Source organism: Mus musculus, chromosome 7, assembly GCF_000001635.26.
Source record: "Mus musculus strain C57BL/6J chromosome 7, GRCm38.p6 C57BL/6J".
NCBI classification, from domain to species: Eukaryota; Metazoa; Chordata; class Mammalia; order Rodentia; family Muridae; genus Mus; species Mus musculus.
Genome location: NC_000073.6, coordinates 59,737,068 through 59,751,700, shown reverse-complemented (window position 1 = coordinate 59,751,700; position 14,633 = coordinate 59,737,068). Strand labels below are relative to the sequence as shown.

Genomic DNA, 14,633 nt, shown 5'->3' with positions numbered 1-14,633 from the left:
CTTCGGCCCATTGTTCCCTGGCAGTGGATTGTCAGTGTCCAGCAGTCCATTGCTCTCCCCAAAGCCAGAGCAATCCAGAGTACTGGAACCACTTGATGCAATGCACTCCAACGAGCTTGGATCTATGATGATTCCCAGTCAAACATTCCTTGGAAAAGCTGAACAAAATGAGTGAAAACTCTGTACCGCCACTCTCATCGGAACTGAGGTCCAGCATCTTGGGTCTCCCAGGTGCTATGGGCGTCAGGCACAGGCTGCCCAACCACTCCATTGTTCTTGACTTCTTCGGGCTCTAGCCAGACTCTCCAGAGACAGGTGTGTGCTTGGCCTACTCTGCCAAAAATCCATGGCGTAGGACACAGCAGGTCCTTAAGCTCTGGTGGCTTGCTCCCTTTGCTGTAGTGGAGATGCTTGGCAGATACTCAGTAGGTAGTCATGCTAGGTCCAAGGAGAGGGCCCCAGCCATTGTGGAAAGTAGACTGTGAGGCAAAAGTAGCAGTGGCAGTGGCACCAAATCTTGGCTTTTCACATGGGAATATCAAGCAGTGGACTCAGGCTTCTCAGAAGCACTTATATGAATTTTAACCCTGTTGCATTGCTTTACTTAGTCAATAGAATGCAGGCTGCTGGTAGAGTGTAGCTTGACCCAGTAGCATGTAAATGTGACTGTGTGACTGTTGTCGGTTCAGGTGGTGAACAGAAGGCTCTGTGTCCCTGGCAGCTTGGAAGTTTCCCGGGGGATTGGATAGGAAATAGAGGAGGAGCTAACCTTTGGAGGTGATGGCAGCCACCTCACGGGTCAGTTTTCACCACATTTACACACTTACCTGTGTCTGTTGACGGATGAAACTTTGATGGACTCGCTGGGAGCATGAGACTTGCAGACCTGTGTCTCAATAGATTTGTTGAAATAATTTTTGTAGGAATCTCCTCTTTGGTAGGTGCTGTTGCTTTGGATGTTGTTGAAGGGATATCCTTGGTATATTTGGACCTTGTTGTCAGCCTCCTTGGCAAGGTCAAAGGGAAAGTCTAGGAACAGTTCTTGCACCCACAGCCTTAGGAGAACCATCTTGGTGAGGGACCCTCTAAATTAGAGACCAAGGTGTCAGGGGAACTTTCTTTTCGATGTTTTGGCCTAACTCTTCTGGAAAGACAAGTTGCTAGTGTGCATAGGAAGGAGGTTTCAACAGGGCACATCGTGTTTTGCAAATCCACGTTGAGAGCCATGCTCATGGGAATCATCAGGGAGAAAATAAGTTCTTGGATGCAGACTGCATTTGACACACTAAGATAACTTGAGTCAAGTCGGATCCTGGCCTGTGATAGTTCTGCACAATGGGATTTTCATTAGTGTGAGAAGCTGAGCAGTATAGTCTGAGAACTTTTCACCAGAAGAGATCAAAGCAGGGGTGGATGGCCAAAAGCAATCTCATGAGAGAGGTAGAAGTCTTCACAACAGACAAAATGAGCACTGGATAGGTGGACAGAAATAGAGACTGGCTGCCACAGCAAGGAATGTCTCAGGGTAAAAGACACACACACACACACACACACACACACACACACACACACACACACACACTAACACAGAGAGAGGGAGAGAGAGGGGGGTTCCTTTCAGCTGTAAAAATGAAGCCTGCTTCCCATGTGCTGGAATTCTGAACTCTCAGCGGAGTTTGATTTTACCTCATGCAAAGACCCAGAAGTAATGATCAGAGAAGGACTGGAGCCATGATTGAAGGCTCAAAAGTTGTTGGCTTAGATATCCTTGGAGGCCCAATTTTGCTGGTGGAGTTATTCAGAGCTGCCTCCTCCTTCTTTGTCAGCATAGGCAAGGGGACCTATGATTGCCCTTGTTATTGGCTTTTTCTGATTGGATGCTTGGAGAAGAGCCTTCATTCCCTTGAAAACTTTGCTCAGGACACTGGTGGAAGAAGTTGATGGCATGGACCTAAGAGAAAGTGTTGAGTACCGGTATTGCAGCTCACATATCATCCTTAAGTCCTTAGAGTGAGCTGAGGACCCAGCAAGCACTTGAGAGCGAAGGGCATGGCATGTTCACATTCAAGGCCTGAGAGTAACAGCAAGTGAGATCTGGAAGGGCAGTGTGAAGAGGTTGGTAAGAGCAGGAGTGTTGAGGGTGCCTGTGAGATATGACAAGCCCATAGTACATGGTAAGCCCATAATCCATGTGGTTTTGAATTGGTCCCACTGTAATCGGGGCATGTTCTTTGTGTTGTCTTCACAGGGTTGCATTCCCTTTCCAGTATGGTCCATGGAAAACATGCAGAGGAAATGGCCCCACAGCATTGGCTGAGTGTTTATGTCGTCCAACTGAGTCTCCATCGAACTGTTGTGGTGTTGCTGACTTGCCCTAGGTCACCTGAGTTAAATGGTAAGGAACATGGGAATTGCTGCATGAATTCTAGGTGCCCAGGTCTTGGTGGAGCAGGGAACGGCTGCCATTGATTATGTCCAGGCCCTTCGGGACATGGAGCATGCCTAGGGCCTCTGGTTTCTCCCATGTTTGGAGCTTCGGCCCATTGTTCCCTGGCAGTGGATTGTCAGTGTCCAGCAGTCCATTGCTCTCCCCAAAGCCAGAGCAATCCAGAGTACTGGAACCACTTGATGCAATGCACTCCAACGAGCTTGGATCTATGATGATTCCCAGTCAAACATTCCTTGGAAAAGCTGAACAAAATGAGTGAAAACTCTGTACCGCCACTCTCATCGGAACTGATGTCCAGCATCTTGGGTCTCCCAGGTGCTATGGGCGTCAGGAACAGGCTGCCCAAACACTCCATTGTTCTTGACTTCTTCGGGCTCTAGCCAGACTCTCCAGAGACAGGTGTGTGCTTGGCCTACTCTGCCAATAATCCATGGTGTAGGACACAGCAGGTCCTTAAGCACTGGTGGCTTCCTCCCTTTGCTGTAGTGGAGATGCTTGGCAGATACTCAGTAGGTAGTCGTGCTAGGACCAAGGAGAGGGCCCCAGCCATTGTGGAAAGTAGACTGTGAGGCAAAAGTAGCAGTGGCAGTGGCACCAAATCTTGGCTTTTCACATGGGAATATCAAGCAGTGGACTCAGGCTTCTCAGAAGCACTTATATGAATTTTAACCCTGTTGCATTGCTTTACGTAGTCAATAGAATGCAGGCTGCTGGTAGAGTGTAGCTTGACCCAGTAGCATGTAAACGGGACTGTGTGACTGTTGTCAGTTCAGGTGGTGAACAGAAGGCTCTGTGTCCCTGGCAGCTTGGAAGTTTCCCGGGCGATTGGCTAGGAAATAGAGAAGGAGCTAAGCCTTGGAGGTGATGGCAGGCACCTCACGGGTCAGTTTGCACCACATTTACACACTTACCTGTGTCTGTAGACGGATGAAACTTTGATGGACTCGCTGGCAGCATGAGACTTGCAGACCTGTGTCTCGATAGATTTGTTGAAATAATTTTTGTAGGAATCTCCTCTTTGGTAGGTGCTGTTGCTTTGGATGTTGTTGAAGGGATATCCTTGGTATATTTGGACCTTGTTGTCAGCCTCCTTGGCAAGGTCAAAGGGAAAGTCTAGGAACAGTTCTTGCACCCACAGCCTTAGGAGAACCATCTTGGTGAGGGACCCTCTAAATTAGAGACCAAGGTGTCATGGGACCTTTCTTTTCGATGTTTTGGCCTAACTCTTCTGGAAAGACAAGTTGCTAGTGTGCATAGGAAGGAGGTTTCAACAGGGCACATCGTTTTTTGCAAATCCACCTTGAGAGCCATGCTCATGGGAATCATCAGGGTGAAAATACGTTCTTGGATGCAGACTGCATTTGACACACTAAGATAACGTGAGTCAAGTCTGATCCTGGCCTGTGATAGTTCTGCACAATGGGATTTTCATTAGTGTGAGAAGCTGAGCAGTATAGTCTGAGAACTTTTCACCAGAAGAGATCAAAGCAGGGGTGGATGGCCAAAAGCAATCTCATGAGAGAGGTGGAAGTCTTCACAACAGACAAAATGAGCACTGGACAGGTGGACAGAAATAGGGACTGGCTGCAACAGCAAGGAATGTCTCAGGGTAAAAGACACACACACACACACACACACACACACACACACACACACACACACACACTAACACAGAGAGAAGGAGAGAGAGGGGGGTTCCTTTCAGCTGTGAAAATGAAGCCTGCTTCCCATGAGCTGGAATTCTGAACTCTCAGAGGAGTTTGATTTTACCTCATGCAAAGACCCAGAAGTAATGATCAGAGAAGGACTGGAGCCATGATTGAAGGCTCAAAAGTTGTTGGCTTAGATATCCTTGGAGGCCCAATTTTGCTGGTGGAGTTATTCAGAGCTGCCTCCTCCTTCTTCGACTGCATAGGCAAGGGGACCTATGATTGCCCTTGTTATTGGCTTTTTCTGACTGCGTGCTTGGAGAAGAGCCTTCATTCCCTTGAAAACTATGCTCAGGACACTGGTGGAGGAAGTTGATGGCATGGACCTAAGAGAAAGTGTTGAGTACCAGTATAGCAGCTCACATATCATCCTTAAGTCCTTAGAGTGAGCTGAGGACCCAGCAAGCACTTGAGACAAAGGGCATGGCATGTTCACATCCAAGGCCTGAGAGTAACAGCAAGTGAGATCTGGAAGGGCAGTGTGAAGTGGTTGGTAAGAGCAGGAGTGTTGAGGGTGCCTGTGAGATATGACAAGCCCATAGTACATGGTAAGCCCATAATCCATGTGGTTTTGATTGGTCCCACTGTAATCGGGGCATGTTCTTTGTGTTGTCTACACAGGGTTGCATTCCCTTTCCAGTATGGTCCATGGAAAACATGCAGAGGAAATGGCCCCACAGCATTGGCTGAGTGTTTATGTCGTCCAACTGAGTCTCCATCGAACTGTTGTGGTGTTGCTGACTTGCCCTAGGTCACCTGAGTTAAATGGTAAGGAACATGGGAATTGCTGCATGAATTCTAGGTGCCCAGGTCTTGGTGGAGCAGGGAACGGCTGCCATTGATTATGTCCAGGCCCTTCGGGACATGGAGCATGCCTAGGGCCTCTGGTTTCTCCCGTGTTTGGAGCTTCGGCCCATTGTTCCCTGGCAGTGGATTGTCAGTGTCCAGCAGTCCATTGCTCTCCCGAAAGCCAGAGCAATCCAGAGTACTGGAACCACTTGATGCAATGCACTCCAACGAGCTTGGATCTATGATGATTCCCAGTCAAACATTCCTTGGAAAAGCTGAACAAAATGAGTGAAAACTCGGTACCGCCACTCTCATCGGAACTGAGGTCCAGCCCCTTGGGTCTCCCAGGTGCTATGGGCGTCAGGCACAGGCTGCCCAAACACTCCATTCTTCTTGACTTCTTCGGGCTCTAGCCAGACTCTCCAGAGACAGGTGTGTGCTTGGCCTACTCTGCCAAAAATCCATGGTGTAGGACAGAGCAGGTCCTTAAGCACTGGTGGCTTGCTCCCTTTGCTGTAGTGGAGATGCTTGGCAGATACTCAGTAGGTAGTCCTGCTAGGTCCAAGGAGAGGGCCCCAGCCATTGTGGAAAGTAGACTGTGAGGCAAAAGTAGCAGTGGCAGTGGCACCAAATCTTGGGCTTTCACATGGGAATATCAAGCAGTGGAGGCAGGCTTCTCAGAAGCACTTATATGAATTTTAACCCTGTTGCATTGCTTTACGTAGTCAATAGAATGCAGGCTGCTGGTAGAGTGTAGCTTGACCCAGTAGCATGTAAACGGGACTGTGTGACTGTTGTTGGTTTAGGTGGTGAACAGAAGGCTCTGTGTCCCTGGCAGCTTGGAAGTTTCCCGGGAGATTGGCTAGGAAATAGAGAAGGAGCTAAGCCTTGGAGGTGATGGCAGGCACCTCACGTGTCAGTTTGCACCACATTTACACACTTACCTGTGTCTGTAGACGGATGAAACTTTGATGGACTCGCTGGGAGCATGAGACTTGCAGACCTGTGTCTCGATAGATTTGTTGAAATAATTTTTGTAGGAATCTCCTCTTTGGTAGGTGCTGTTGCTTTGGATGTTGTTGAAGGGATATCCTTGGTATATTTGGACCTTGTTGTCAGCCACCTTGGCAAGGTCAAAGGGAAAGTCTAGGAACAGTTCTTGCACCCACAGCCTTAGGAGAACCATCTTGATGAGGGACCCTCTAAATTAGAGACCAAGGTGTCATGGGACCTTTCTTTTCGATGTTTTGGCCTAACTCTTCTGGATAGACAAGTTGCTAGTGTGCATAGGATGGAGGTTTCAACAGGGCACATCGTTTTTTGCAAATCCACCTTGAGAGCCATGCTCATGGGAATCATCAGGGAGAAAATAAGTTCTTGGATGCAGACTGCATTTGACACACTAAGATAACTTGAGTCAAGTCGGATCCTGGCCTGTGATAGTTCTGCACAATGGGATTTTCATTAGTGTGAGAAGCTGAGCAGTATAGTCTGAGAACTTTTCACCAGAAGAGATCAAAGCAGGGGTGGATGGCCAAAAGCAATCTCATGAGAGAGGTGGAAGTCTTCACAACAGACAAAATGTGCACTGGACAGGTGGACAGAAATAGGGACTGGCTGCCACAGCAAGGAATGTCTCAGGGTAAAAGACACACACACACACACACACACACACACACACAAACACAGAGAGAGGGAGAGAGAGGGGGGTTCCTTTCAGCTGTGAAAATGAAGCCTGCTTCCCATGAGCTGGAATTCTGAACTCTCAGAGGAGTTTGATTTTACCTCATGCAAAGACCCAGAAGTAATGATCAGAGAAGGACTGGAGCCATGATTGAAGGCTCAAAATTTGTTGGCTTAGATATCCTTGGAGGCCCAATTTTGCTGGTGGAGTTATTCAGAGCTGCCTCCTCCTTCTTCGACTGCATAGGCAAGGGGACCTATGATTGCCTTGTTATTGGCTTTTTCTGACTGCATGCTTGGAGAAGAGCCTTCATTCCCTTGAAAACTATGCTCAGGACACTGGTGGAGGAAGTTGATGGCATGGACCTAAGAGAAAGTGTTGAGTACCTGTATTGCAGCTCACATATCATCCTTAAGTCCTTAGAGTGAGCTGAGGACCCAGCAAGCACTTGAGACAAAGGGCATGGCATGTTCACATCCAAGGCCTGAGAGTAACAGCAAGTGAGATCTGGAAGGGCAGTGTGAAGAGGTTGGTAAGAGCAGGAGTGTTGAGGGTGCCTGTGAGATATGACAAGCCCATAGTACATGGTAAGCCCATAATCCATGTGGTTTTGCATTGGTCCCACTGTAATCGGGGCATGTTCTTTGTGTTGTCTTCACAGGGTTGCATTCCCTTTCCAGTATGGTCCATGGAAAACATGCAGAGGAAATGGCCCCACAGCATTGGCTGAGTGTTTATGTCGTCCAACTGAGTCTCCATCGAACTGTTGTGGTGTTGCTGACTTGCCCTAAGTCACCTGAGTTAAAAGGTAAGGAACATGGGAATTGCTGCATGAATTCTAGGTGCCCAGGTCTTGGTGGAGCAGGGAACGGCTGCCATTGATTATGTCCAGGCCCTTCGGGACATGGAGCATGCCTAGGGCCTCTGGTTTCTCCCATGTTTGGAGCTTCGGCCCATTGTTCCCTGGCAGTGGATTGTCAGTGTCCAGCAGTCCATTGCTCTCCCCAAAGCCAAAGCAATCCAGAGTACTGGAACCACTTGATGCAATGCACTCCAACGAGCTTGGATCTATGATGATTCCCAGTCAAACATTCCTTGGAAAAGCTGAACAAAATGAGTGAAAACTCGGTACCGCCACTCTCATCGGAACTGAGGTCCAGCCCCTTGGGTCTCCCAGGTGCTATGGGCGTCAGGCACAGGCTGCCCAAACACTCCATTGTTCTTGACTTCTTCGGGCTCTAGCCAGACTCTCCAGAGACAGGTGTGTGCTTGGCCTACTCTGCCAAAAATCCATGGTGTAGGACACAGCAGGTCCTTAAGCACTGGTGGCTTGCTCCCTTTGCTGTAGTGGAGATGCTTGGCAGATACTCAGTAGGTAGTCGTGCTAGGTCCAAGGAGAGGGCCCCAGCCATTGTGGAAAGTAGACTGTGAGGCAAAAGTAGCAGTGGCAGTGGCACCAAATCTTGGCTTTTCACATGGGAATATCAAGCAGTGGAGGCAGGCTTCTCAGAAGCACTTATATGAATTTTAACCCTGGTGCATTGCTTTACGTAGTCAATAGAATGCAGGCTGCTGGTAGAGTGTAGCTTGACCCAGTAGCATGTAAATGTGACTGTGTGACTGTTGTCGGTTCAGGTGGTGAACAGAAGGCTCTGTGTCCCTGGCAGCTTGGAAGTTTCCCGGCAGATTGGCTAGGAAATAGAGAAGGAGCTAAGCCTTGGAGGTGATGGCAGGCACCTCACGTGTCAGTTTGCACCACATTTACACACTTACCTGTGTCTGTAGAGGGATGAAACTTTGATGGACTCGCTGGGAGCATGAGACTTGCAGACCTGTGTCTCGATAGATTTGTTGAAATAATTTTTGTAGGAATCTCCTCTTTGGTAGGTGCTGTTGCTTTGGATGTTGTTGAAGGGATATCCTTGGTATATTTGGACCTTGTTGTCAGCCTCCTTGGCAAGGTCAAAGGGAAAGTCTAGGAACAGTTCTTGCACCCACAGCCTTAGGAGAACCATCTTGGTGAGGGACCCTCTATATTAGAGACCAAGGTGTCATGGGACCTTTCTTTTCGATGTTTTGGCCTAACTCTTCTGGAAAGACAAGTTGCTAGTGTGCATAGGAAGGAGGTTTCAACAGGGCACATCGTGTTTTGCAAATCCACCTTGAGAGCCATGCTCATGGGAATCATCAGGGAGAAAATAATTTCTTGGATGCAGACTGCATTTGACACACTAAGATAACTTGAGTCAAGTCGGATCCTGGCCTGTGATAGTTCTGCACAATGGGATTTTCATTAGTGTGAGAAGCTGAGCAGTATAGTCTGAGAACTTTTCACCAGAAGAGATCAAAGCAGGGGTGGATGGCCAAAAGCAATCTCATGAGAGAGGTGGAAGTCTTCACAACAGACAAAATGAGCACTGGACAGGTGGACAGAAATAGGGACTGGCTGCCACAGCAAGGAATGTCTCAGGGTAAAAGACACACACACACACACACACACACACACACACACACACACACACACACACACACACTAACACAGAGAGAGGGAGAGAGAGGGGGGTTCCTTTCAGCTGTGAAAATGAAGCCTGCTTCCCATGAGCTGGAACTCTGAACTCTCAGAGGAGTTTGACTTTACCTCATGCAAAGACCCAGAAGTAATGATCAGAGAAGGACTGGAGCCATGATTGAAGGCTCAAAAGTTGTTGGCTTAGATATCCTTGGAGGCCAAATTTTGCTGGTGGACTTATTCAGAGCTGCCTCCTCCTTCTTCGACTGCATAGGCAAGGGGACCTATGATTGCCCTTGTTATTGGCTTTTTCTGACTGGATGCTTGGAGAAGAGCCTTCATTCCCTTGAAAACTTTGCTCAGGACACTGGTGGAGGAAGTTGATGACATGGACCTAAGAGAAAGTGTTGAGTACCTGTATTGCAGCTCACATATCATCCTTAAGTCCTTAGAGTGAGCTGAGGACCCAGCAAGCACTTGAGAGCGAAGGGCATGGCATGTTCACATTCAAGGCCTGAGAGTAACAGCAAGTGAGATCTGGAAGGGCAGTGTGAAGAGGTTGGTAAGAGCAGGAGTGTTGAGGGTGCCTGTGAGATATGACAAGCCCATAGTACATGGTAAGCCCATAATCCATGTGGTTTTGAATTGGTCCCACTGTAATCGGGGCATGTTCTTTGTGTTGTCTTCACAGGGTTGCATTCCCTTTCCAGTATGGTCCATGGAAAACATGCAGAGGAAATGGCCCCACAGCATTGGCTGAGTGTTTATGTCGTCCAACTGAGTCTCCATCGAACTGTTGTGGTGTTGCTGACTTGCCCTAGGTCACCTGAGTTAAATGGTAAGGAACATGGGAATTGCTGCATGAATTCTAGGTGCCCAGGTCTTGGTGGAGCAGGGAACTGCTGCATTTGATTATGTCCAGGCCCTTCGGGACATGGAGCATGCCTAGGGCCTCTGGTTTCTCCCATGTTTGGAGCTTCGGCCCATTGTTCCCTGGCAGTGGATTGTCAGTGTCCAGCAGTCCATTGCTCTCCCCAAAGCCAGAGCAATCCAGAGTACTGGAACCACTTGATGCAATGCACTCCAACGAGCTTGGATCTATGATGATTCCCAGTCAAACATTCCTTGGAAAAGCTGAACAAAATGAGTGAAAACTCTGTACCGCCACTCTCATCGGAACTGATGTCCAGCATCTTGGGTCTCCCAGGTGCTATGGGCGTCAGGAACAGGCTGCCCAAACACTCCATTGTTCTTGACTTCTTCGGGCTCTAGCCAGACTCTCCAGAGACAGGTGTGTGCTTGGCCTACTCTGCCAATAATCCATGGTGTAGGACACAGCAGGTCCTTAAGCACTGGTGGCTTCCTCCCTTTGCTGTAGTGGAGATGCTTGGCAGATACTCAGTAGGTAGTCGTGCTAGGACCAAGGAGAGGGCCCCAGCCATTGTGGAAAGTAGACTGTGAGGCAAAAGTAGCAGTGGCAGTGGCACCAAATCTTGGCTTTTCACATGGGAATATCAAGCAGTGGACTCAGGCTTCTCAGAAGCACTTATATGAATTTTAACCCTGTTGCATTGCTTTACGTAGTCAATAGAATGCAGGCTGCTGGTAGAGTGTAGCTTGACCCAGTAGCATGTAAACGGGACTGTGTGACTGTTGTCGGTTCAGGTGGTGAACAGAAGGCTCTGTGTCCCTGGCAGCTTGGAAGTTTCCCGGGCGATTGGCTAGGAAATAGAGAAGGAGCTAAGCCTTGGAGGTGATGGCAGGCACCTCACGGGTCAGTTTGCACCACATTTACACACTTACCTGTGTCTGTAGACTGATGAAACTTTGATGGACTCGCTGGCAGCATGAGACTTGCAGACCTGTGTCTCGATAGATTTGTTGAAATAATTTTTGTAGGAATCTCCTCTTTGGTAGGTGCTGTTGCTTTGGATGTTGTTGAAGGGATATCCTTGGTATATTTGGACCTTGTTGTCAGCCTCCTTGGCAAGGTCAAAGGGAAAGTCTAGGAACAGTTCTTGCACCCACAGCCTTAGGAGAACCATCTTGGTGAGGGACCCTCTAAATTAGAGACCAAGGTGTCATGGGACCTTTCTTTTCGATGTTTTGGCCTAACTCTTCTGGAAAGACAAGTTGCTAGTGTGCATAGGAAGGAGGTTTCAGCAGGGCACATCGTGTTTTGCAAATCCACCTTGAGAGCCATGCTCATGGGAATCATCAGGGAGAAAATAAGTTCTTGGATGCAGACTGCATTTGACACACTAAGATAACGTGAGTCAAGTCTGATCCTGGCCTGTGATAGTTCTGCACAATGGGATTTTCATTAGTGTGAGAAGCTGAGCAGTATAGTCTGAGAACTTTTCACCAGAAGAGATCAAAGCAGGGGTGGATGGCCAAAATAAATCTCATGAGAGAGGTGCAAGTCTTCACAACAGACAAAATGAGCACTGGACAGGTGGACAGAAATAGGGACTGGCTGCCACAGCAAGGAATGTCTCAGGGTAAAAGACACACACACACACACACACACACACACACACACACACACACACAAACACAGAGAGAGGGAGAGAGAGGGGGGTTCCTTTCAGCTGTGAAAATGAAGCCTGCTTCCCATGAGCTGGAATTCTGAACTCTCAGAGGAGTTTGATTTTACCTCATGCAAAGACCCAGAAGTAATGATCAGAGAAGGACTGGAGCCATGATTGAAGGCTCAAAAGTTGTTGGCTTAGATATCCTTGGAGGCCCAATTTTGCTGGTGGAGTTATTCAGAGCTGCCTCCTCCTTCTTCGACTGCATAGGCAAGGGGACCTATGATTGCCCTTGTTATTGGCTTTTTCTGACTGCATGCTTGGAGAAGAGCCTTCATTCCCTTGAAAACTATGCTCAGGACACTGGTGGAGGAAGTTGATGGCATGGACCTAAGAGAAAGTGTTGAGTACCAGTATAGCAGCTCACATATCATCCTTAAGTCCTTAGAGTGAGCTGAGGACCCAGCAAGCACTTGAGACAAAGGGCATGGCATGTTCACATCCAAGGCCTGAGAGTAACAGCAAGTGAGATCTGGAAGGGCAGTGTGAAGTGGTTGGTAAGAGCAGGAGTGTTGAGGGTGCCTGTGAGATATGACAAGCCCATAGTACATGGTAAGCCCATAATCCATGTGGTTTTGATTGGTCCCACTGTAATCGGGGCATGTTCTTTGTGTTGTCTACACAGGGTTGCATTCCCTTTCCAGTATGGTCCATGGAAAACATGCAGAGGAAATGGCCCCACAGCATTGGCTGAGTGTTTATGTCGTCCAACTGAGTCTCCATCGAACTGTTGTGGTGTTGCTGACTTGCCCTAGGTCACCTGAGTTAAATGGTAAGGAACATGGGAATTGCTGCATGAATTCTAGGTGCCCAGGTCTTGGTGGAGCAGGGAACTGCTGCATTTGATTATGTCCAGGCCCTTCGGGACATGGAGCATGCCTAGGGCCTCTGGTTTCTCCCATGTTTGGAGCTTCGGCCCATTGTTCCCTGGCAGTGGATTGTCAGTGTCCAGCAGTCCATTGCTCTCCCCAAAGCCAGAGCAATCCAGAGTACTGGAACCACTTGATGCAATGCACTCCAACGAGCTTGGATCTATGATGATTCCCAGTCAAACATTCCTTGGAAAAGCTGAACAAAATGAGTGAAAACTCGGTACCGCCACTCTCATCGGAACTGAGGTCCAGCCCCTTGGGTCTCCCAGGTGCTATGGGCGTCAGGCACAGGCTGCCCAAACACTCCATTGTTCTTGACTTCTTCGGGCTCTAACCAGACTCTCCAGAGACAGGTGTGTGCTTGGCCTACTCTGCCAAAAATCCATGGTGTAGGACAGAGCAGGTCCTTAAGCACTGGTGGCTTGCTCCCTTTGCTGTAGTGGAGATGCTTGGCAGATACTCAGTAGGTAGTCGTGCTAGGTCCAAGGAGAGGGCCCCAGCCATTGTGGAAAGTAGACTGTGAGGCAAAAGTAGCAGTGGCAGTGGCACCAAATCTTGGGCTTTCACATGGGAATATGAAGCAGTGGAGGCAGGCTTCTCAGAAGCACTTATATGAATTTTAACCCTGTTGCATTGCTTTACGTAGTCAATAGAATGCAGGCTGCTGGTAGAGTGTAGCTTGACCCAGTAGCATGTAAACGGGACTGTGTGACTGTTGTCGGTTTAGGTGGTGAACAGAAGGCTCTGTGTCCCTGGCAGCTTGGAAGTTTCCCGGGAGATTGGCTAGGAAATAGAGAAGGAGCTAAGCCTTGGAGGTGATGGCAGGCACCTCACGTGTCAGTTTGCACCACATTCACACTTACCTGTGTCTGTAGACGGATGAAACTTTGATGGACTCGCTGGGAGCATGAGACTTGCAGACCTGTGTCTCGATAGATTTGTTGAAATAATTTTTGTAGGAATCTCCTCTTTGGTAGGTGCTGTTGCTTTGGATGTTGTTGAAGGGATATCCTTGGTATATTTGGACCTTGTTGTCAGCCACCTTGGCAAGGTCAAAGGGAAAGTCTAGGAACAGTTCTTGCACCCACAGCCTTAGGAGAACCATCTTGGTGAGGGACCCTCTAAATTAGAGACCAAGGTGTCATGGGACCTTTCTTTTCGATGTTTTGGCCTAACTCTTCTGGATAGACAAGTTGCTAGTGTGCATAGGATGGAGGTTTCAACAGGGCACATCGTTTTTTGCAAATCCACCTTGAGAGCCATGCTCATGGGAATCATCAGGGAGAAAATAAGTTCTTGGATGCAGACTGCATTTGACACACTAAGATAACTTGAGTCAAGTCGGATCCTGTCCTGTGATAGTTCTGCACAATGGGATTTTCATTAGTGTGAGAAGCTGAGCAGTATAGTCTGAGAACTTTTCACCAGAAGAGATCAAAGCAGGGGTGGATGGCCAAAAGCAATCTCATGAGAGAGGTGGAAGTCTTCACAACAGACAAAATGTGCACTGGACAGGTGGACAGAAATAGGGACTGGCTGCCACAGCAAGGAATGTCTCAGGGTAAAAGACACACACACACACACACACACACACACACACACACACACACACACACACACACACAAACACAGAGAGAGGGAGAGAGAGGGGGGTTCCTTTCAGCTGTGAAAATGAAGCCTGCTTCCCATGAGCTGGAATTCTGAACTCTCAGAGGAGTTTGATTTTACCTCATGCAAAGACCCAGAAGTAATGATCAGAGAAGGACTGGAGCCATGATTGAAGGCTCAAAAGTTGTTGGCTTAGATATCCTTGGAGGCCCAATTTTGCTGGTGGAGTTATTCAGAGCTGCCTCCTCCTTCTTCGACTGCATAGGCAAGGGGACCTATGATTGCCTTGTTATTGGCTTTTTCTGACTGCATGCTTGGAGAAGAGCCTTCATTCCCTTGAAAACTATGCTCAGGACACTGGTGGAGGAAGTTGATGGCATGGACCTAAGAGAAAGTGTTGAGTACCTGTATTGCAGCTCACA

General features: G+C 48.3%; 1 long non-coding RNA gene and 6 other non-coding genes across 7 annotated transcripts in view; all 7 read left to right on the top strand.

Moving 5' to 3' along the window:
* Window positions 1-14,633, top strand: part of Snhg14 (small nucleolar RNA host gene 14) — a 1,177,441-nt gene that overhangs the window by 698,477 nt on the left and 464,331 nt on the right. The window contains exons 65-68 of the long non-coding RNA NR_146211.1: window positions 2,249-2,395; window positions 7,293-7,439; window positions 9,832-9,978; window positions 12,357-12,503. This is a non-coding gene — a long non-coding RNA (small nucleolar RNA host gene 14). The remainder of the gene's footprint in view (window positions 1-2,248; window positions 2,396-7,292; window positions 7,440-9,831; window positions 9,979-12,356; window positions 12,504-14,633) is intronic.
* On the top strand, window positions 119-212 carry Gm24760. The gene has a single exon (XR_003947090.1). It is a non-coding gene; the product is annotated as a small nucleolar RNA SNORD116 (small nucleolar RNA).
* On the top strand, window positions 2,652-2,745 carry Gm22046. Its single transcript, XR_003947142.1, has one exon. It is a non-coding gene; the product is annotated as a small nucleolar RNA SNORD116 (small nucleolar RNA).
* Window positions 5,183-5,276, top strand: Gm24618. Its single transcript, XR_003947117.1, has one exon. It is a non-coding gene; the product is annotated as a small nucleolar RNA SNORD116 (small nucleolar RNA).
* On the top strand, window positions 7,696-7,789 carry Gm22863. The gene has a single exon (XR_003947116.1). It is a non-coding gene; the product is annotated as a small nucleolar RNA SNORD116 (small nucleolar RNA).
* On the top strand, window positions 10,235-10,328 carry Gm26032. Its single transcript, XR_003947141.1, has one exon. It is a non-coding gene; the product is annotated as a small nucleolar RNA SNORD116 (small nucleolar RNA).
* Gm26332 lies at window positions 12,760-12,853 on the top strand. The gene has a single exon (XR_003947114.1). It is a non-coding gene; the product is annotated as a small nucleolar RNA SNORD116 (small nucleolar RNA).